This window comes from Ambystoma mexicanum, chromosome 6q (genome assembly GCF_040938575.1).
Source record: "Ambystoma mexicanum isolate Mex_15411 chromosome 6q, UKY_AmexF1_1, whole genome shotgun sequence".
Taxonomy (NCBI): Eukaryota; Metazoa; Chordata; class Amphibia; order Caudata; family Ambystomatidae; genus Ambystoma; species Ambystoma mexicanum.
In genome coordinates, this window is record NC_090937.1 from 725349209 (window position 1) to 725373751 (window position 24543).

The 24543-nt window shown below is 47.0% G+C and overlaps 1 long non-coding RNA gene across 1 annotated transcript; it reads left to right on the forward strand.

The window, feature by feature from the left end:
• Nucleotides 1-31: 31 nt before the first annotated feature.
• Nucleotides 32-9954, forward strand: LOC138515545 (uncharacterized). The gene is made up of 4 exons (XR_011282065.1): nucleotides 32-143; nucleotides 9321-9387; nucleotides 9492-9562; nucleotides 9659-9954. It is a non-coding gene; the product is annotated as an uncharacterized lncRNA (long non-coding RNA).
• The last annotated feature ends 14589 nt before the right edge of the window (nucleotides 9955-24543 follow it).

Genomic DNA, 24543 nt, shown 5'->3' on the forward strand with positions numbered 1-24543 from the left:
GTCAAGTGGTATAATTACAGCCAGCTGAGACAAGAGCTACACTTTAAAAGCCGTCCCTGTCGTTAGCACCAATGAATCAGGTGACTGAAGACGCACATTCACGCCGGATATGAAAACGACAAGAGGACCGCAATAAAACTCTAGTAAGTCTCTAGTAGCTGAAGTCAGTGACGCCGCGTTTTCATGAACTTGCCCTCCATCCTATTTTTTAGAACTAGACGGCAGCAGGGCAGTAACGATGCATGCAAGTAACGCCACTTTTTTGTTCCATATTCGTGTTTGGGTATTCAGCGGTACAGAGCAGTCCAGCTGTATAAGCACACTGCCAGTGAGGAGACTGTTTACTTTTGAGGTGTTCTGACTTTTTGAACGAGGATTGCCCGACAACAAGAGCCTACGAGGCACAACGAGGGCTCGCAGTGTTAGAAGGCATAATGCATGCTCTGCGAGTTTAAAGTAAGTGAAGCCGCCCAGAAAACTCTCACACACGGGAGAAAGAAATGTAAAGAGTTAGAACTCAGATAATGCCAAAGGTTCCAGAATGAGCCGTAGTATCAGGCACTAGAGTTTGTATGTAGTAGAACACAATATGGGTCTAAATCTGCTTCTCTACCGAGTTAAGAATGGTGCTGTTTGGGCGTATGAGACAATTTTCAAAATACAGCCGGTCCCAATAGAGAAAGTCATCAAGTTAAAATGGGGCATTTTTACCCGGTCTCCCTAATCGGTTGCCTTTTAAATGAGTGCGAGATAGATTGGGACTGATAGTCTTACGGGCACCCTTCTATAATAAACCTAATTTTGAAATACATTGTAGATACATAGCTCAAATGACGAGGTTGTGACTGAATGGTGTGTTTGTATTAACCGTTCGCAGTCTACTTTGACATGTGCCAGCGTCCACCCATCTGCATGTGACTGTCACTCAGTCGCATCATGGCAAGCTGCAGTCTGATTTTGATATGTTTGTGCCCTGCAAGATCCATGTGAGGGCTGAAGGGGAGAGTGCAGTACTATTCATTTGGCAGCAAGTGTGACATGGCAAAGTGACTTTGCCGGATCAAAACTTCCTAAGGAAATTGTTAGATACCTAGAATACAATCATCAGTTACCAACTGCAAAACCTTTCATAAAAACAAAGCTCTTATGTGGAAGAGAAAAAGTGAATCAGAGCTGTGGCAACTTTCAATCGAGGGCAGTTCGAATTTAAGCCATGATGGCAACCTTCCTGCTCCTTGCGCCAATTAACCAAGGGAGAGAAAAAGCCATGAAGATGAAGCCATCCTCTCATCTAGTTGAACCTCGGGCAGAAGATGCTTTACGGAATTCCTGTCCTCATTTCTTCCAGATGTTGTTGATAACTTGACCGCATCCCTGCGGTCGGTTACATGTCATACATTCTGATTGCGTTTTAATCAGAACGGGCTATACTTTACTTTTCCTTTATTTCGTTTTTCATTTTTGGAGTATTTTTTTGCCCTTTTTTAAATTGGAGGTTTTACCCTCAAAACACCCTCCCACCTCTTTGGCACCACACTCCTTCTCCCAATTTTCACTCCTCCCCCCATTTTTCACAGCCTTTTTTCACTTTGTAATGCCCCATCCCAGCTCTCACGCAAAGCGGTTAACACCCTTTGTTCTGGAGCACTCATGTCCTACAATTCCTGAAAACCCTCGAATGGCAGTCAGATTTGTTGCTCGCAACATTAGATGTGACTGCATTATACGCAAGTATTGACCATGAATTGGCTTTAAAGACAGTAGACTATATTTTTCATAACTCATCAGCATCATATTGGCAACATGTCAAAATGCTCAAAAGCTTTTTAGATTTGACTTTATGTAAAAATGTTTGCTTATTCAATGATCAATATTTTCTACTGGCCAAAGGGGTGGCCATGGGGGCTAAGTTTGCGCCGTCTCTGGCCAACCTTTTTATGGCACAATATGAAGAGATCCACATCTATAATCAAGAGGCATTCTGTCACAATTTGATTGCTTGGAGACATTTCATAGACAACACCTTAATTATCTGGAAGGGATCACAGGACTCTTTTGACAATTTTGTAATACATACTATTAACAACTCCTTTGGTATCACACTTTCGGGACAGGCTAGTTCGTCACAGATCGATTTCTTAGATCTGCATATTTTCATTGTGGATGATCAAATTCATACCAACACTTAGCGCAAACTGATAATTTGGCGTTATATGCTAAAAGTAACCATCAACAAAGTATGATCAATAATATACCAAAGGGAGAATTTTATAGGGCTAGAAGGAATTGGAGTCGTGAATGTGACTATGCCAAAGAATGGGCTATTGTTACTGAGCACTTTCTGAATAGAGGTTATCGTTCTGATTTTATCAAAAGGGCTGCAGATAAATTTGCAGATGTGATACAATCTGAACTTTTGATTGATAAAAGCAAGTATAACACTCAGCCTCAACATATTTCTATTATCAGCCAATTCTCCGAGGATTGTTCCACCTTATACAAATTGGCTGCTAAACACTGGCACATATTGAAATTGGACAAAGATCTTGCGCCCTTTTTGTCAGATTGACCTAAATTCACATACACTGGAGCTCCTACAAGAAAACAAAAATTGAGATTGTCTTTTCTTGCTATTTCAAATGAGTATTCTTATAAGAATTGGTTGCAAACTAAGAGAGGTTTTTTCAAGTGCAGCAACTGTAACTTATGCAAATATGCACATGACAATTGTCAGGTTTATTTTGGATGGATATGTATCTCTATCAAGATTAATAACTTCATTCATTGTAAAACATGCTGTGTGGTATATGCCATTAAATGTGTATGTGGTAAACTCTACATTGGCAGCACCATCAGGCAGTTGAGAATACGAATCGGGGAACATTTAGCAAGTTTAAGAAATCCAGAACGCAGATTACCATTAGCCATGCATTGGCAACAAGAACATCAGTTGGGCAATAAAGATGTTTTACGTTTTATTGGACTAATGAAAGCCAAAAGGGGAAAAATAGGTGGGAACATTCAGCTAAAACTGCATCAGATGGAATGCAAACTTTTCTTTCATTTACGATCTACCATGCAAGGTTTAAATTCAGATCATGAGATGTACGTTTTTCTGTAATGTGTTTCAATTCTTATCAATTCTTATTCTGTGCACTGCATCTGACAATTCATGTATTGAGGGTACATTTTGGATAATTCATCATGAGCATTTTTTCAATCCAGTACTATTAGGTTGAAGGTGTAGTCTACACCGACTTGCACATCTTGTGTATGTTTATACTTTTCAATAACTACACCACACCGGACACTACCGACAATTTTCTTTTCTTTGGATTAGTTCCCTATTGTAGAATTAGCACTTGTTCATTGACTTAGTCCAACATCATTTATTTTTTCACTCGACAGACCATCCATTTGGTCAATTATTCTTATTCATTGGCCCTCATTCCGAGTTTGGAGGTAAGTACCGTCCCTTAATGGCATGGCGGAAATAGAATTTCCGAGCTGGCTGCAGGCCGCTAAAAGTGGACTATTACGACTTCGCGGGCACGAGCTTTGCGCCATGCCGGTAATGGACCTAGCACCATGTCGCAAAAGGGCCCCAAAAAGCCCCTACCGGCATGAATCACACCGTAGACAACACTACCGCCATAGCCCAACGCGGCATTAGCGGTGACCGCAAATAGCGGACACCGTAAATTACGGTCACCGCTATTTCCGGTCACCGTTAAATAGCGGAACCGGAAATAAGCGTCATTGCACAGGAACAGGAAGGAGCGTGGCGGCCATCTTTAAAAACACAATCCATCGCCATCCTCACCACACAGGACCCCTGGCACACTGGTGATCGACCGGAAAGTTTCTACAACCACCCAGGAAAGCCCAAAGCACCAAAGAAGGTATCTGCCCGCCTCCAAAAGGAGCTGTTCAGCCCAGATGAGCTACGAATGCTGGTAGACACCCTACACGAGCATGCTGGGACTGTGTTTAGCAGCAACATGAGGAGGGAGGTGGTGTTGAAAAAAAAAGAAATCTGGGCACTAGTTTGCCACAAGGTGAGCACAGTGGGCAACACCCCCCGCACAGTAAAGGATTGCCGCAAAAGGTGGGATGACCTGTGGCTGAGGGTGTGGAGCATCCTTTCTGCAAACCGAACCCAGGCCTTGGAGACCGGAGGAGGACCAAGTTCTCCAATAAAGCTCATGCCGTGGGAGGAGACATGTGCGGGCATGATAGAGGCAGAATCCATTGAAGTGGTCGGAGAAATGGAGTGTGGCGCCACGTCATACTTTGATGGAGGTGAGTGTCCAAAGTAAATACTGCTAAGGCAAATGTGATGAAATCACTGCTAACGTCTGGGCAAAGAGTGACGCCATGGTCCGCCACACACACACCCCCTGTAAATTATGCTGAAGCAAGTGAGACCCAAGCCAGTGTCTTGTGCAAGGCCGTAACGTACATGACACATACCACACAAAGTTGCAAATTCCAAGAGGCACACAGGGTCGTTGATGTAAACGGTGTGCATGTTAGACAGCACAGTACCTGGCCAACATGAGTGACACCGACATATGCCTGCATTTACCACCCATGTATGGAATGACGTGCCGTTCCCTACACAAATGCCGATTACCCACAATTGTGTGGATGTGCAATCGTACCAATGTATGTATGCTGGCTATCCAAGCATCACTCATGAAGTCCCTCTCTTTCATCCCTACAGGCAGTGAGCATGACAGTGAGGACCAGGACAGCAACCGTCCCTCCACTTCCAGGGGCCAAGGCAGGGGCGGCCGTGTTCCATTGAGGAAGACACCACTGGTACATACACCACCAGCACCAGCAAGGCCCATGGCAGGCTCACCAACCCCACCCGCTCCCCCACCCCTCCCTGCACTGCCGCAGACACCTGCCCAACGCCACGGTCGGAGGAGTCCAGTGTGGCTGGGAAGGTGGCAGCCACAGCCCCCCTTCGCACTTGAGGACAGCCCCAACAATATCTGGGGCACCATTGAGCACGACTCTGTGGAAGTTGTCCACACCCCTGCAGATTTGTCAACCCACCAGGTAACCTTCAGTGACTCTGGTGATGACAACACAGCAGAGAAATCTGTGCAAGAACAGACACAGGGACATGGCAGTCCCGTATACAGTCCCGTTGAGGATGCGCCGGCAGGACATGGCAGCCCGATCCCCAGCAGGGCCACTGGTTCAGCCGCTGGAGACCAGCGGGCTGAACAGCTCTCTGCCCTGATATCTGAGTTTGTGCAGGACAATCGGCAGGCCAGGGAGGAGTGGCATGCGGATTTGAGGGCACTGGGCCAGTCGATCACCGACAACACAACCCGCCTCTGCGAGGTGCTGGGCCGCATAGCTGATGCTTTGGAGGCTGCTCTTCCTGGCCAACAGCCTCAGCATGAGGACAAACCGTCCACTAGTAACTCCACTCAGACCAGCCCTCTCCGTGGGTCGCGCCGAGGGTACATGCCTCCCCCTGGCTGCGGGAGCACAGAGTGACTATACTGGCAGTCTCATGTGGGCTATGTGGATCCTATGGGACTAGTGTGGGGTTGTTGTGGTGGGAGGGGGTGGGGGGTGAGGGTGTGTGGGGGAGTTGTGGGGGGAGGGGGAAGGGGGCGAGGGTGGTGGAGGGTTTGTTTTTCACATTCATATTTTCACTTCCAATACACCGGTTGTGTTACAAAAAAAATACAGAGTGGACATTCATCATTGCGCATGTGTCTTTTAATCTTGCACAGTGCATAGTGTACATGTATCCCCACGCCCAGTGCCCTATGTCCTAGCATTATGTCACCCTCTGCTGACTTGCGTGTCAGAAATATTGTGCGATCACTGACTGCCGCACAGCATGTCCCTCCTGTGCATCGGCACCATGATGATGTCCTGCCACATTTTCCTCCTCCCCTTCATCATCATCAGGTGGTAGCAGTTCCATGTCAAGGGGCAGGGGCACGTTCTGATGGATGCACATATTGTGCAGCATTACACATGCCATGGTGATCTTGGCCACCTTCTCATGGCTGTAGAGGAGTTCCCCACCCGACCGGCTGAGGCAGCAAAATCGTGCCATCAACAGGCCAAAGGTCTGCTCAATCACCACATGTGTACGGGTATGGGAATGATTGTAGTCCTCCTCGTGCATGTTCTGTGGGTTTTCAGACAGGGGTCATGAGCCATGGCTTCAAGGGATAGCCACCATCACCTGCATGAGAGGGGAATGAAGGTAAATGTTCGCACATTCATGTTGGACAACTGTACTAGTCTCACATGGCTGCAGGTAATTTGTGCCCACGTGCGCATGTCCCTGGATGCATTGACCCCATTTCTGGTCCCGCTATGTATCCTGTGCAATGGACTAATGGGGTGGGTTGCATCTTCAAGATGGGTCATGGTGTGCACTCACCTCTTATTGCACGTGCATCGTATATGCATACAGCAGTGTTGGTGTAAAATCAGTGATGAGTTGTGTTCTGTGGGATTTGGTAGTAGGGAGCGTTGGCTGTAGTCAGTACTATATTGGGCATTCTGCACTGATCAGTTCCATGGTGACATGCAGCACTCCTCTGGTTGTGCCAAACCAGTTACACACTGTGGTATCCCTGGTTGACTCAGTTCAATGCACTCCCAGGGATGACTGTCTTGTGTGGTTATATGCTGGGGACAGCAACATAGTGCATATGCAGTGCATAGTGCAGGATGACCTTACGGTGTGTGAGGGCCGGTGATGAGTGGTGCATGTGTTGTGGTATGTGGGCTGGTTACCTGTTAGTCATGTAGTGATAGGTGTCGGCCTTACTTCATCACTATGGGATATGGTTGTCATGTACCATTTCAGTTGCTTTGGGGCACAGTGTTTGGTGATGTGCACATCGTGTACTGATGTCAACATTCCCAGCCAGGTGGAGTATGCATCCCCCCTTCCCAGCCAGGTGGAGTATGCACCCCCCCTTCCCAGCCAGGTGGAGTATGCACCCCCCCTTCCCAGCCAGGTGGAGTATGCACCCCCCCCTTCCCAGCCAGGTGGAGTATGCACACACCCCCCTTCCCAGCCAGGTGGAGTATACATCCCCCCTTTCCCAGGCAGGTGGAGTATGCACCCCCCCCTTCCCAGCCAGGTGGAGTATGCAGCCACCAACCTCACAACCTCGATGCACTGCCATGGCCCAGTCAGGCAATTCACCAAGCAGCCAGACACGTCATCCAGCATGTCGCTCCATGTAGCCTGGTAGCGTGGAGTTCCGCAGTACCAAAGAGTCATGAGTTGATCCGGTATATCGGGCACAGCAATGTGTGATGATCTTGCTGGCGTTGCATACCATCTGCACATTGATGGAGTGGTATTGCTTGCGGTTGCGATACACCGCCTCCATGGCATGCGGGACCACCATCTCTACATGCGTGCAATCGAGGGCACCTACACAATTTGGCATGCCTGCCATGGAAGGCAACTTTTGTATCGAAAATCTCCTGGGGAGTCCCTTGTGTGCTTGAGGAGGGCATCCAACACTTGGTTCAGTATCCGGGAAAATAAGGGTTGTGATATGCCATGCATGTGCCCCACTGTGTGCTGGTAGGTGCCTGTGGTAAGGAAGTGGAGCACAGACACTACCTTCAGTAGAGGAGGGATGGCGGTGCATATTTCTATGAGGCTCACTATGTCGTTTTGTATCAGGTCCACTATGGTGGTGATGGTGTCACGGTCAAGCCGGTACAGGGTGTGGATCTGCTCAGGTGTTAGGTTGAAGTGGCTCTGATGAGAGGGATTGGGGGCTGCTGGCATGGTAACGGTGGCTGCACTGGTGGGGCATGCTGGGCCTGTCTCAACCTCTTTCTCCTCCAGCGTCTCCTCTGTGGTGGCAGCTGTTGTTGTTGTTGAGGCATTGCAAGCAGGGCCTCCAGCTCCAGTAATGCTACTACTATTGGTATCATCTTGGTGTGGGAGGCGGTGTGGTGTGTGGGTGTGCTCCTTTTGTACTGGCCCTGACTCCATTGCCTCCACCTTTGCTGATTGTGTGCACCTGTGGCACTTAGAAACACTGCTCAGGGTTCTTAACGCCTGGTCGGCGATGCCGGTATTTACACCATGCCGGTATGCACTTTTTGGGCCTTCAGGAGGCCGTTATTTGCATGTCCGCATCACTTGTGATCTTCTCCAGTTTATGGCATGCCGCTAATGCCGGCATGGCGTGTTGCGCACACGCGCCCAGACCGCTATTTATAGCATCGTACTTTACGATGCCGTAAATAGCGGTCTGGTTGGTCAGAATAGCCCGTAGCGTTAAGCGATGCCGGTAATTCTTTACCGGCATCATTTTTCCCTTACCTCCAAACTCTGAATGAGGGCCATTGGTGTAATACGCCTGCGAGGGAAGGGGTATTCACCTCAGTACCGGCAGACTACATGTTTAAATGCATTTTGAAATTGGTCACTCACACGTAAAATTCTGTATGGGCTCAGCCACATGCATTCACTCCCCAAGTAAGAACTAAGAAAGAGCAGAGGCTAGCCCTAATGCTGGCAAATAGCATGGCAATACGCGACCCAAAACTGGGTTTCCTGACATTGGCTAATTCTGCATGCATATTATGAAGGATACATCTAATGTGAAAAGCTTTTTTCACATTTCAACATAGTTTGCACAATTTTTTTCTGCACGAATAAAACTATGATGCTGTGCAACATTAGAGATGCAGTCACGCGGCCATTTGGCCATATACCGTGAAATATAATATCTTTTTTCTCAAATTCTTTTAATAAAACTTGTTTCCATTAATGAAAATAATGGTGCTCCGCAATATTAGAGATGCAGCGATATGGTAAAGTGGCAATACTTCGTGAATTGCACAATAGTAAACAATGGGCCTCATTACGACCCTGGCACTAAGTGTTTAACGGCGCCGTAAAAGGCTGCGGCACCGTTAAACACTTAGCGCCTAATCACGAGGTCCATTTGCGGGACCCGACCTTAACGGCTGGTTTTACTAGCCGTTAAAGTAAGGAGCCGCAAAGGGACCTTGGCGTAGCGTAATTATCGCCTTCACCATTCCCATTGAGCCCTATGGGGCAAAAATGGGAATGGGGAAGGGCCATGGCGGCATGGGGAATTACCGCCGTGCCAACCTCGGAATGGGGTGGTAATTCCCCATTCCACCATGGCGGACACCGGCATGGACCATGTGCTAAAAGCACCATGGTCCTCTGCCTGGGTCGTAATGAGGCCCAATGTGTGTTTATCTAATAAATATGTTGACCATTTCAGGACAATTAGGGGTAAACCTTCTTTTTCTGTCCATAGAAATCACACAGAAGTTGTTTTTGAAACATGGAAATGGGTCCAAAACCAACTTTAAGGTGAACACCAGGTAGGTGCCACTGATTTGCTGTCAATTACCATGAAGTACTGCTAAGTGCACTTACCCATAAATGGGAATGTCTATAATAGACCACCTGTATGTTTATCCAACAGGGTAACAAGACGTGGCACAAGTAATAAGGAATTGCCAAACAGCTGTCCCTGTATCAAGTCTGCCAAATAAGGTCAGTAGACATGTTCCACTCTCGCCAACAGCAGTGTTCTAGCCAGACTGCTCACACAACTCACTCATTTCTCCTTCTCCTTTTTATATCTTTTAGAATAACACAAGACCAAGGGTTACAAGTGTTATCAACTATCAATATGAAAAACTTTATCTGTCCTGATGAAGGCCTCTGGAAAATCTTTTTCGAGGATGGGGTTTATTCCACGGGAATATGCCGAAACGCATTGACACAACATCCGAGGATACTTTAGTTTGAAAAAAAAATCTCATGTTTTCCTGTAACTTTGGAATGAAAGTTTTTGCAGATATTATGATTAGTTTAACAAATACTGTGAACAGATGAGAGAAGAAATGATTTACTGATAACCTTTTGAAACATAAGTTGTGAGATATGCTTTTTTTTATAAAATAAAATGTAATAATGATTTTTGATAAAAATTAAATGATTTTACGTTTATCTTGAGATGAGAACTCTGAGTGGGGTGATTTCAAAGCAATTTGAATATGACATGATGACTTATATGCCATAGAGTGTGGTACTTAAGTACATTTGCGAAAACAGGAGACAGGGGTAGTCTGTGTTTCACCCATTAGTTGATATGAATTTTGCTCTATTATAACACAGTCCCCTCATCAACAAAAAAGACTGAGCTTGACCTATGTTATATAGCATGACTGTCATTACGCCATCTATTGAAATCCCACAGCATGTGGGCTATGTAGTCCATTAAGGATTTGAACAAGGTCATTCTCGGAGCTAGGCATGTCTAAGGGGGAGCGGTAGACTAACACAAAGTAAATGCAACTATGCTGCGTAGGTGTCCTTTCAATATGCAGAATTTTGCAGTTAGCACAGGAACAGGTAGATCGAAAGAGTTTGAAGTGATCGTTGGCAATAATGCCCATCAATCCCCCATGACCTGAGGTGCGGTTCTGACAGATTGTAGTGTAGCCTGCAGGTGAGCCTAAAGTAATTATTGGGCCACTGAATTTGTTGGTCAATATCTTAGTAAGGCACAAAAGATCCAAGTCTTTCTCAATAATGTAATCTCGAATGTTAGCCACATGTTTTGGGAGAGAGAGCGTGTGTTTAATAGTGTGCATTTTAGATTTGTTGCTGCTTGCCTTTTAATGCTAGGCAGTTTCTCAGGAAGATTAGCGACTGGAGTTCTGACCAGTTGCGCAGGGGTGCTAGGTTATTGTCTGTAGCGTGTTTTACGGCCAGAGGTGTGGGGAAGATTAGCCGGTCATGTAGCAGGATGGTTACTTCGTTCTCAGTCTGTCATGTAACTGGTGAGAAGAGCAGATCGTTAGGTGGAGATATTGATGGTAAGGGATGGGGCTGGTCTAAAGCTTCTGGCTGTAACATGGGCAAAGGTGTTTCTGTAGGGAGTCCTTTACCAGAAGGCTCCATAATGGAGTCATGTAAAACGACAGCGGGGTGGTAAGAGGAGAAAGCTCTGGAAACAGAGCGGCTGCCGGCTCTCATCTGATTGAGAGATACTTCTCCACGATAGCCAGTCGGCGTGCATTTTGGACTGCTAGTAACAGATGAAGGCTATCAAGGTAACCCATATCAGAAGGGGAGGACCTGGCCATAACATATGAAAAGATCCAATAGACGTCAGGTCACCAAGAGTGCACAGGAGCATCCTATAGCAATTTCATGATGCCCGTGATTGCTTTGCCACTGTAAAACGTTCCTGATGCTGCACTCACAATATAAGCCAGCATTACCACTATACAGCACTTTCTTGATGCCTATGCTCACAGTAAATACCTGCATCATTCACACTCTTGCATAATGTGGGTTACTGCAGTATATGACATAATTACTATTGTAAAACGTTCATTATGCTACAACTGCACTTACGAGATATGCCAGCATTGTAAAATGACATACAAATAGTTGCAATGTTTTCTTGCAGTATAACAAAGAAGTGCCACAGCTTACCTGCAAAACAGTCACGACTGTTGTGGACACGCCCAATACATTTCACCTGTGATGCGAAAGAGGGTCAGATTGTATCCTTTTGTTTATTGCAAACAATGCAGTAGTGTTATAAACCACTACAATACACTATCCAGTTCCACCATCAATATGAAGTGGAAATGGACATTAAAAAAAACAATAACAGCAAATGTTATTTCTGCATTATTTCCAGCAGGTACCACTGGGTTGATGTTATTTCAGTAAATGCGTGGATATGTTCAAGTACCTGTGGTCGTGGTGGTAATCACAGCCAGCAGCATTTTACCCTCATACATGTCCCAGACTGCAATGAGGCCCTAATGAAACTTCCACAAAGTAAGTCTTTACTCAGAAGCCGCAGTGGATATGCAGCATTTTCCTTTTAGAGCATAGGGTAGCTCCATTGTATTCCCAAGGCACTCACATAGGATTGACATGGGCAGAGTTCGTAAGGATTCCCGCGCCACAAATGGGTAGCCCGCCCATCCCCGCTTCTCTATGTGTACCCTGGGGCACTTATAAATAATAAATAATGCACTACTCATCTCAGAGTGGAAAGTAATAACCATGATTAAAAGATCTGCTCCGTCGACTTGGACACATTGAAAAACTTTACAACTCCTTATTCCCACTTTGAGAAAAAGAGCATATTTTGGCAGGTAGTTTTATGAAAGAAGTGACAGGATTATTAATCGAATCAAGGTCTGCCTGACAGCGTCACGTAAAGGTCAGGCAAAAACTTGATTGGATGAATGGTCTACAGGAAGGAAATGCCAAATCAATGTTTTTTGTCTCTTTGTATTATACAGGCTGTTTGCCAACATTCGGGCAAAACTATCGAAACGATGCCAGAAAAGTCCAGTGTATGACTACATTGGTGGAAAGCATAGAACTTAAAAATGGCTCGATGATGGCGTGCACATAATCGTAAATGAGGCTCTTAGTCTAGCCTCGCTGGAGATTAGCCTTTGAAAGATATGAATCGCCCCTGAGTGGTTCGAATGACAGCAAATCCGGGCTCAAATCACTGACAATGTGCCTGGAAATAACCCTGGTGCACTTTAAGCTCCATTTCCTCAGCGTGAACATCCCGGTTGCATGTATAAACGCATCACAACAATAGAACAGTTAAGTGGAGGGATGAGCAGGGTGCCAGGGAATTAGGTTTATGTTTACAGCGGACAGTGCATGACATCAGAAGCGGCACTGGGGTCTGCAATTACTGGTGCACTCCAGCCCATGCACAGCATGATCACACGTGCCAGCGTTCACCCGTCTGCATGTGACTGTCACTCAGTCGCATTATGGCAAGCTCCAGTCTGATTTTGATATGTTTGTGCCCTGCGATATCCTTGTGAGGGCTGTGTTCATTTGGCAGCAAGTGTGACCTGGCAAAGTGACTTTGCCAGATCAAAACAAAACTTCCCAAGGAAATTGTTGGATACCTTGAATACAATAATTAGTCACAAACTGCAAAACCTTTCATAGAAACAAGCTCTTATGTTAATGTTAAAGGATATTTGTACCGCGCACTATCACCACCGGAGTGGTGCCCTGGTGCTCTGGCGGATCTGAAAAAGGGAAGGGGTGGGGGGTGAGTCAGTGGGAATAAGCTGGAAAAGTGTAGGAGAGCAGTGATGTGCTGTTAGCAGCCTCAGCCCGGTGGGTCCGTTGGCTGGGCTTGGGGTGTTTTATGGTCGGTAGTCGTTGTGTGCTTTTGTTGCAGTGTAGTGAAGTTTGTGCAGATTGTTGTGTTGTAGGCTTGTGGTTGTGTTTGGTTGGAGTTTGAGAGGTGTATGCAAAGGTGTGAAATTGTTAGTGGATCGGTTAATTGGCATTGCTGTCCTTGCAATTATGTCTAGGTGTGATGCTTGCTATCATTCACTATTCCATCTGAGTGTGGCACTTGATAATCTTCAATATCCTATCTAGATGTGACGCAGGCTAAAGTTAAGCATTCCATCTAAGTGTGGCACATGCTAACATTCATAATCCTATCTAGATGTGACAAAGGCTAAGGTTAAGCATTCCATCTAAGTTTGGCGCATGCTAACATTCACATTTCTAGGTGCGACACAGACTAAAGTTAAGCATTCCATCTAAGTCCATCTAAGTGTGGCGCATGCTGACATTCACATTTCTATCTGGGTGCGACGCAGGCTAAAGTTAAGCATTCCATCTAAGTTTGGCGCATGCTAACACTCACAATCCTATCTAGATGTGACGCAGGCTAAGGTTAAGCATTCCATCTAAGTCCATCTAAGTGTGGCGCATGCTAACATTCACATTTCTATGTAGGTGCGACGCAGGCTAAAGTTAAGCAGTCCATATAAGTGTGGCGCATGCTAACATTTATATCTTGGTGTGACGCAGGCTAAAGTTAAGCATTCCATCTAAGTGTGGCACATGCTAACATTCACAATCCTATCTAGGTGTGACGCAGGCTAAAGTTTAGCATTCCATCTAAGTCCATCTAAGTGTGGCACACGCTAACATTCACAATGCTATCTAGGTGGAAGGGAAAGAGCGCGTCAGAGCTGCGGAAACTGACAATCCAGGGCAGTTCAAATTTAAGACAGGATGGCAAACTTCATGCTCCTTGCACCAATGAACCAAGGTAGAGAAAGAGCCATGAAGATGAAGCCATTCTCCAATCTAGTTGAACGTCGGGTAAAAGATGCTTTACGGAATTCCTGTCCTCATGTCTTCCAGATGTTGTTGATAACTTGACTGCATCCCTGCAGTCGGTTACATGTCACAAATTCGAATTGCGTTTGAATGAGAACGGGCTATACTTTCTCTTCATTTAGTTTTTCATTTTTAGAGTATTTTTTTGCCCTTTTTTAAATTGGAGGTTTCACCGTGAAAACACCCTCCCACCTCTTCGGCACCACACTCCTTCTCCCAATGTTACACTCCTCCCCCCTTTTTCACAGCCTTTTTTCACTTTTTAATGCCCCATCCCAGCTCACACAGGAATTGCATTTGCGGTTTGCCAACATGCTTTTTCTCAATTTAAGGGTCAAATTGTGGGATTCTTAATGGAATTTTTAAATTGGTGACTGTCCACGATTGGGGTGGGCTGGCTGGTGGTACCGGTGATGGGCCATCAGTGAATGGGTTTCAATGTTTCTATATTTCATCTAAGAACATGTTTAGAGGACTCTGAGATTTGATCTCAGGATGGTTTGTCAGGATGTATGGGCTGCTTAGCTCGAAGCTTGTTTTGAATAGCTCTGCAGTTTGATTGGGCGCTACGGTGATATGCTTCCCATAAAAAAAAAGTTTAATGGCTCGTAGGTAACCTCTCATGTGGGTCTTGCCTTGAATCCGTTAAATTTCCAATTTGGATTTCCAGTATCTATGCCCCAAATGTCATCTCTTACAATTCAGGGATGCACACCTGCACTGCCCTCTTGCAACCCTGCACTTGGGGCTGTATCTGCAACCCTACAGTCCCCCCTACCTGCACTTATCGAACACTTGTTTCTGCCCTTAACCCCTGCACTGTCACCTGTTGGCCGCTCTTCTTGTTCTTTGATTTTTGTTCCTATGTCCTGCACTTGCTCCTCCTCCCCTTCACCTGGCACTCCCCCCTCTCCCTTGCATTTGCGCAATCTCATTGTCACTTCGCCTAGTAAGGTCGTTGTCTTGTCCTCCCTTTGTTTCCTCTCCCTTGCCTCGTCGTGCCTAGAAACACGTGTATGGGTGCGCTGTAAATGTCATATCATATCAGGATTCTTTCTAACCCATGTTCCTCTTAGTATCCAATGTGTTTGTTTTCAGTTGAAGTGAGTGGCCGCCTCCAGCTCTGCCTCGATTCATTTGTGAAGTTTTTCCTGCAGTCGGCTCAAGTCAGCTTCTTTGTGAGTTGGGGCCAGTACTTGGTGGACTATTATTGCAAAGGTTGGTGAAGTGACACTATTTACTGGCCTCACTAGAATATACTGTAGGTTTTAGGCATGTCATGCTGGATGATAGGTTTTTGCGGTTTCCTTTTGGCCTGTCGTCAGCATGTTTCGGAGCATGAGAGGAAATCTTTCCATGTCCCTCACGATTCAGTGTGAAAAAAACATTTTGGATTCTGTTTGAACACACTGGACATGTTTAGAAGAAAACCAACACAATTCTATATATAAGAACGAATTCTTATAAGAAGGATGCGTAGGACCCTGCCATTCTGTAGATGATGGCCAGGACCAATGAATCAGAGCATCAAAGAGTGGATTGTTGTATTAAATGGAACGGAAATAATATCCTTCATCTCAGTGTAACTCATTGTAATTCTCAGAGTAAATGATGGACCCTCTGCATCTCTGTCCATTCCACTGTTCTTGAAGGTGATTTTGGAGCAGTTGATCCTCCATTAAAGCAGCGGTTGTTGGAAAAGTATGTTTCTGTACGAATGGGGTGATGGAGGTTCCAGGCATCATCATGGGGTAGCTGCCTGTATCTGGTTGTATGTGAGGGAATGTTAGCTGCTCTTTTAGAGGGAGATCTATGGTGAACTTCCTGATTTTCCTAATCCGGGGTGAACTTTCAGGGGATTCATTGAAGGCTTCCAGTTGGTATCGGCTTACCTCCTTGGGTGACAGTTTTTGATGTGCATGGCTGTATAGATCATTCTGTGGTCGTTATTGTGTTATGCTTAGCTAGCATCATGATAAAGGATAACACATATGTACCTGAAAGCCCTAAGGTGGTTATTGTGTGTGGCATGCATGTGCAGTGAATCCATCAGACATACGCCTTGTGGTTAGAATGGTTTACAGCTTTATTTGGGAGTCGATCATTCCATTCACCATGTAAACCATGAGCTCCTGGTCCCAGCATCTTATTTCATTCTGGGCGTCGTGTCGATCATTCCATTCACCGTGTAAACCGTAAGCTCCTGGTCCCAGCATCTTATTTCATTCAGGGCGTCGTGCCCACCCCTGGCATTTCATAAGCAAGTCAAGGTGTTGGTGTCAGCGTGCATTATGTAGACGGCTTCTGCTCCGCTTAGAGGTGGTTTTGATGACTAGTTCATGGCCGCATTAAGTGTTACACTGGATCAGAGCACCACTGTTTTCCTGTTATGTACCCCAGCTAGAGGAGACATTCTGGGCTTCTGGAACACTGGGGCTTTAGAGGCTGTTGCATAGTCTTGCTTTTCCAGTCCCTATGCAGTCCCCAATGGGGTGTGTGTTTGAAGCAATATCGATCAAGATTCGTGGTTGAGGCAAGGAGGATTGGGTGGAGTATTTTTTTTTTCACTGTAGGCTGGTTTCTGTTAAAAGGGTTCAGGTTGTGTTTTTATGATGTGGTGGTCAGTGTGGCTATATTGATCTATGTCATGCTGTTCAATGTACGACTGTGTGGGCGCCATTGATTGATTGTATTTTCTTACGGGTTTGCCTCATTGGCCTGAACCATTAGCAGTCCCTAAGTGACCAGGCTGAGAGCACAGCATGAAGGTCCTCCACTGGGAAGCTAGGAAGCACAGCATGAAGGTCCTCCACTGGGAAGCTGTGTGCCCCTGCTAGTCGCGTTAACTAGATGTGGTTTGGGCTAAATGTCTCTTTCCCTGATTTCAATTGGCTTCTTTGTTCAGTGAATCTGTGCGTGCAGTAAATAATGTTATGCGAAGATTCAATTGCATTGAAGGGAAATGTGTGTGATTCCCTTCAGGGGAGCCGACTTATGAATTTCCTGGGGCGGTCCCAAATACAGGAAGTGACATGACTGGAAGTTATATGACCGCAAATTTGCATGTAGTCGCCCACCTGGTGCAATGGCGCATGGGGGGGTGGGGGCGCGCGCTGCGCGGAACAGTGGAAACATTGGCTAGCATGCACTGCATATACTAAATTCAAGTAAGAAGGAGATTTAAGCCATCGAGTTGCATTCCAGTAAGACATAACTGCCCCTACTCCACCGCTCTATAATCGTCCAGGTTGTAATAGCCCTCCCTGAAAAGGCAGAGAAACACAACTAGGATGGGATAATGAAATGCTTGCTAAACAGAAGGCACAGCTGCAAGGTGGAGTACCACCACCACCACCACCACCCAAAAAAAGTTCCCAATTCATGGGAAACGAGAAGTAAAGACGTTTCCCGATTAAAAACTACCAAGCAAGATGTGTGTGGTGCCATAGTTCAGTAAAACATCATCAATTCGAACTTACAATAGTGCTACTGTAGATTGGCCAGCCACAAGTCTCATTTGCTAAGATGTTACCCCTGGGTAACCAGATAGAGTTAGGGATGTAGCTTAATGTTAAACCTTTCAGTGGTCACATCAGATGTTCTGCTGAAGTATAATGCAATCCTCACTGAAGTATAATGCAATCAAGTGTGGTTTCAGACTTGGGGGGAAGAGTGTTAACTGCTTTTAACATTGTAGTTTATCAGAAATTCTGGTTAAGTAGTGTACAGTGTTAAAAAGCAGTTACCCAGGCTCACCCTGCACCCAAGTGATGTTTGGGACTGATGGAAGCACTCGCGTCTAAATGTTGTAGCCATGATATGATATGGCATTTGTAACGCACCTATACACAAGTGTTTCAAGGCGCGACGAGGCAGGGAGGGGGGAACAAGGGGAAGACAGACAACGATCCTACTAGGCCAGGTATCATTCAGACCGCGCAAGTGCAGGCGTAGGGGAAGGGAAAAGTGCAAGGGGAAGGGGAGGGGGAAGTGCAGTACAAGTAAGTAGAATACAAATAAATAAATAGGGTTGTCTCCAGGTTTTAAAAACTCTCACTTTCCTGGTTTTCAACATTCATTTGAAACACCCCTTAGTCGAAAAATGAAGGATTCAGTAAAGAAAGTACACCCCACTTATGCTTAATAACGTTTTACCTTCCAAGAAACGAGCATACACCTCATTTGTCAGGGACTGCTATTAGAGGCCCTGGCAGGGCCGGTGCTATCACTAGGCTAGGCGCTTGCCTATATGTTGGAAATGTTAGAGCTGCAAAATGCTTTTTTTAAACACCCCCACACTACTGCCTTGCCTGGTGATAGCACCGGTCCTGTTAGTTACGGTCTGCAGTAAGGCTGGCTGCAGCAGCAGACCACGCGGCGCAGTGAAGGTTGGGACTTGGGGCTGGGTCAGGGTCACGATGGATGAATGGGCGTGGTGGCAGCGCTGACACCTGTGCAATGTGCATTAGCCACCACAAGTGCCCCCTTGACAATCCGATCGTCAACTCAATGGTATGAATGCTGCAATTCAGTGCGACGACCACGACGCAAGAGTCAGGACAGGTGAGGAGGACCCCTGGACCGAGGTGCCGTTCCGACTACACTGCCAACCACGTAAGTAGATGTACCAGTGCGCAAACCCACGTTAAACGTGCTTACTTACTTGCAGAACACACATGCTGAAAAACTGCATTGAAGGGCTATGTGGCGGCTCAAGAATGGGTTCCACATCAAGCCCCAAGCAGACTATTCAAATCAAGAAAGCCAGAGTCAGTGCCTGCGAGATATCTCAGCAACATTGGGGTTGGGGGACTGGGGTGTGGTTGCTGAAGATGGCAGTGTGTCAGTGACGAGCAGCGTTGCTGCCAGCGAGACGAGGCCCAGTGTCAATTGCCACGGTCCCTGCCCCTGGCTGGAGGGGTTCACATGTCTGGGTTTGTGGTGGCAATTGCTGAGGGCAGAGAGTTTGGCAGTCCCGTAGCAGGTGCTGGTGCTGCCTCTTCTGACTGTAATGTCACGTAGTACATAAGTACTACGTGACATTACGGAAGTCAGAACAGGCTCCCAGCCCACCCCCTCCCTTGACTTTCGCACCACTTGGGGTGGGGGTGGGCTGGGGGCATAAAAAGGCGCCTATCCTGATGGCTGCCCACCTTTGCTGCTGGCTGTATCCTGTGCTCCAGGCGGCTGCTGTCCTTTCTACGTTCCTGGCTTCCCGGTGTTGGACCCTGCGATTCGAAGACTTCACTGCTTTCCTTGCAGCATTCCTGGCAGAAACATTTCTTTGCAGCTCGGGCTTGTTTGTGCGCACGGTGCACCGCTTCATCAGAAAGAAGGTAGGTGCCATGTTTATTTTATTATGCTTTGTTCTTCTAAGTCCTTGACCCCTTTGTTTGTGTTTTCCCTGTCAGAGCCGTACTATGCATGATTGCTCTCGTGTGCGTGTACTAAGTGTGTGTTTGTGTCAGCATGAAAGTATGAGAGTGGGTGTTTTCACTGGTCCCCTTTTCCCACAGTGTGCCCCCACTCTGTCCCAATGTGTGCCCCCACTGGTCCCCATGTCCCTGTGTGTGCCCCCACTGGTCCCCAGTCCCACTGTTCCCCTTTTCACACTGTGTGCCCCCACTGCTCCCTGTGTCTCAATGTGTGCGCCCACTGGTCCCCATGCCACAATGTGTGCCCCCACTGGTCCCCGTGTCCCAATGTGTGCCCCCACTGTGTCCCAATTTGTGCCCCCACTGGTCCCCGTGTCCCAGTGTGTGCCCCCACTGGTCCCCTGCCCCAGTGGTCCCCTTTTCACACTGTGTGCCCCCACTGGTCCCCGTGTCACAATGTGTGCCCCCACTGGTCCCCATGTCCCAATGTGTGCCCCCACTGGTCCCCATGTCCCAATGTGTGCCCCCACTGGTCCCCATGTCCCAATGTGTGCCCCCACTGGTCCCTGTGTCCCAATGTTGTGCCCCCACTGGTCCCTGCGTCCCAATGTTGTGCCCCCACTGGTCCCCATGTCCCAATGTGTGCCCCCACTGGTCCCCTGCCCCCACAGGCCCCCGTGTCTCAATGTGTGCCCCCACTGTTCCCCATGTCCCAATGTGTGCCCCCACTGGTCCCTGTGTCCCAATGTGTGCCTCCATTGGTCCCTGTGTCCCAATGTTGTGCCCCCACTGGTCCCCGTGTCCCACTGTTGTGCCCCTACTGGTCCCCGTGTCCCACTGTTGTGCTCCTACTGGTCCCTGTGTCCCAATGTCTGCCCCCATTGGTCCCCGTGTCCCAATGTTGTGCAGTGTTATATTGAGTTTGGGAATGGCGCGCGGGGTGCGAGGTGGGGGGGGGGCGCATTCCTAGTGTTTCACCCTGGGCACCAAATGGGAGCCTATTCATGAAGAAAATAAAAAGCACACACCTTCTTTTGTCTTCATAACTAGGCTGTTAATGGAGCCCGAGGCCTCACAAAGACCCGGCCACTGTCGCACTAAGCATGTGTGGCAGGGGACATGGATCGGGCTGCTGCTTGTTGATGAAGCAACAGCCCGATCCTTTGGTAATTTAACCTCTTTCTTTTTTTTTCAAACTGTGGATGCGTGCCCCCCTGGGCATGAGGTTGCGGCCAACCAGAGGTTGAATACCGCTGCCCTAAGCCCTCCCCTCTAGGACCATACACCAATATGAGTCCTAGAGGGGTTGGGCTTAATCGGACATGTTTGCACTTTTACCCAGCCAGAGAGAAGTGATGCAGTATCGATGGAAAGGGCTATCGATGCTGCATCACTTCTCTCCGGCCGGGGGTAAGGGGGTGGGGGCTCAGCCCCGACTTGATTTTGCCAGGGGGGGTCTCGGGCCCCAGAGCCCCCCCGTACTCGGCGCCCCTGCTTCCCTTCACTACATGAAAAACTTTTTAAAATTGCAGGTTACTTTTCAAATGTTTACCTCCTCCTCTCGGTTCGGCGTACATATTTCAGTTAAATGATATACTTCACGTCATAATCTGTGAGGAATGTTGGTAATTAGTCCATAAATCTGAATGTGGTGGGCAGTAGTAACAGGTGGTATTTACATTATTGCCCATTACCGCCTCACTCATAATATGGGATTTAATATTTAGCAGACTTGTTGTCAGTTTTCCAAATTTCTTTCTCTCAGTTTTCTAATTCTCGTGCTGTATGCAGTGGGTAGTTTCTGGGTTTTAGTGCTGAAATGATATGATATGATATGATAGTTTATTTATATAGCGCCTATACACAATGTGTTTCAAAGCTCTTCAAGGCAAGGGAGGGAACAAGGGGAAATACAATGACATTCTTACAAGCCATGAACAGTAAGGATGTGAAATTAACTATTTTACTTGGCCTGACGACATTGCAGATAGTGCAAGAGCTAAGACATAGGTAATGGAGGGGGAGAGTGGGAAGGAAATGGAAACAGACAGGCGACCACCGTACTAGGCCTGTCGAAATTTCTGGTAGAGCCGGAGAAAACAAAAGGTGAGGGAGAGGGGTGCAGAAAGGGAGGGTAGGAACAAAACAAGCGACTATCATACTAGGCCTTTGTTTTGCTTTTTGTCTATCAATTTTGGGAGAATATCGTTTTGAGGCATAAGTCATCAAAGCATATGGTGTTGGTTTTGCTTTGCATTGGTGATGTAATCTTTGTTGCCTTTGTTCAGCGGAGACCAGTTTTATTAGGACCCGGGACTTGATTGTTGGCTGTTTCTTTTAATGTGCAGTGTATTGAACTGAACATAGGGAAAGGGTGGGCAGATAGTGGTTGATTAAAAGTCATGGTCATCTAGTAGTAACTGATCGCTTCTCGTTGGCTTGGTTGGTGAGTCATGGTTTTCTTTAGAAATTATGGTGAAAGATAATTTGTGAGGTCAGGCAATAATTCTGTCGCAATCCCCACCTTTTGTACGGATGTCTAGAGGTGGACTTGCGTGGGTGATGTCAGATTCATTTTTTAAATGTTTTTTTTTTTAATCAGTGCGTTTGGTAGAACATTGTCAACCTTTCACACTGTGATGTGAGATTCATTGGTCTTCTGAGACATGGCGCAGTACGTCAGGATCTGGAAGAATGAAGGGTGCCTTTCAGATGGGACCTCTGACCCAAGGAGTTAGCCTCATCTCATTCTCAATCTGGGGTGTCAGTTATGCACTTAACATGTGGGTAGCTCAGCAGGTCTAGCCATGTTTGTGAAAACCACTTGTATCTAAGTGTGGTAAGCTACAATTTCTTGGAGGAGAATTAAGTTAATCAATTTGGTACATATGCTTCTTCCTCATAAGCCCTTACACGTTAGGATCAAAGAGTATTCTCACTGTTAGTAGAAAGAGAGCATTTCCTGTTGTGAAACACAGGGCTACGTGCTTGAACTCAATGAATTTCCGTGAGGAGTACTACCAAGCTCCCTATCTTAATATAGAGTCCTCTCCACATGCTGACAGAATTGGTTATATGTTATATTATGTTATGTTACAAATCTTAATAGCACATGAAATCACCACTGTACTGGTTTCAAAGCATCAAGGATTGTCTGGAAGTTGACATAGTTTGCCCCCGCCTGGGGTATTGAGACCGTAGTCTGCGTAGAATAGGAAAAGGGAGGGGAGAAGTGATGGATGAGATAGGCTGCACATAAAGCAACACAGAAGGGTTCAAACAGAGGTGCCTGTGGGAGATTGGGTGCATTTCAGTACAGGTAAAGAAGATCATAGATCAGGATTGCAGCTATTGGGAGACTACATTCTAAGCCATATATAGGAGAACAGAAATCCACGTAACGGCAGGTTTAATGCAATGTATAGGTAATATTAAAAGTAGTGCGTGGTGGTGTGATGGGCTGGAGACAAGTTCAAGCTTACCCTTGAAGTGTGGTGGCTTTTTTTCTGCCCACGGTGATGTTTAATTTCTCCCACAAAACAAATTCCAGAATAGCGATTCTGGGACTGCCAATCTGAGTGGCAAAGAGAGGCCAAGACAAGCATAAACTGTGAAAGACAAATGCTAATAGAGTCAAACAGGTTAATAACAGAGAGATTGAATGGCTCTCCTTCTACAGGAAAATGGAAGTGTGTAATGTTTTCTAGCGATGTGAGTATGTTTTTGATTTTAGGGTGGTCAGGGATTGAGGCCAGATGTTGAGGGCTTCCTCAATGTCTGGGTGTTATTTTTTACTCTGGACATGTTGAAACTGCTTTTGAGAGACAGATTAGTAGGTCATCCATAGCTTCGGCCCCTCCTCCAGCCCAATATTGCACAGGTGAGAAATGTTACTCACTAAGCCAACTGTACCACCCTTATACCTGGCAGGTACATAGGAGATTGATACAATCTAATGCTGAAGGTGGCATGAGTAAACCAAACCAACATTATGATAATGCATGTGTAGGCACTAGAAATGAAGCAAATGTGCGATCAACATGAAGATGGCGAACACCAGGTAAAACGTGCATTTATGCATGACAAATATTAACATAGCATCCAAAAGACATGATGAATACTAACATAAACACTCTATAAGCTAAATGCAACATGAAGGACACACAAATACAGCTCACTAACATAGAAATGCAATAGTAATGAGCAGCCATCAAAGGGGCGTGGCTAACCGCCATGTAGGAGAGACGTGTTCGGCGCAGCTCCGCTCGATACGATTATGGATCCGCCGCCAACCATCGCTTAACTTGACTGCAGTCATCCGAAAAGCGAACACAGGTCGTGTGAAGGTGTGACCCGCCTGCTGTCGAAGTTTGGGAACCTCACGTCCCTCTGTTGGCCCGCACCAGCGAAAAGAAACAGAACGCCATGCGAGGGCAGGAAATGGCGGCCATGATGATCCCTGGCCCAGCGCTGTAGCGGAGCCCTGTGATCGACCCCAGAGGAGCTCACCAGGGATCTGCCTTAGTGGAACTCGGACTGAAGCGGCGGCGGTGGCCTAAGCTGAGATTCACGCTCCAGCGTCCCGAAGAAGCGCGGTAAGGAGTCGGAGGGGGGGGGCACCTGAAGCGGCCTTAACTGCACCCCTGCTGGGCCCGGAGCGAAGAGCCTTGCGGCAGGATTGGGCCCGACCGCCCTGCCGAGCGGCCCATTGATACTGCCCGGACAACACACAACCCCCCCCTCACGAAGCATCTCACGCCGGCGCCAGTGAACTGTATAGTGCCCTGGCGGATCCCGCGGACAGGACATGTCCACTAAAGGCGCCCGTAGCAAACACCGCCAAACCACCATGGAGTCCTTCGCGGCCGCTGGAGCGACCGAACCCAGGGAGGCTCCAGCCCCTGGGGAGGCGTCGGGCTCCGAGAGGCCTGAGCCGGCCAACTC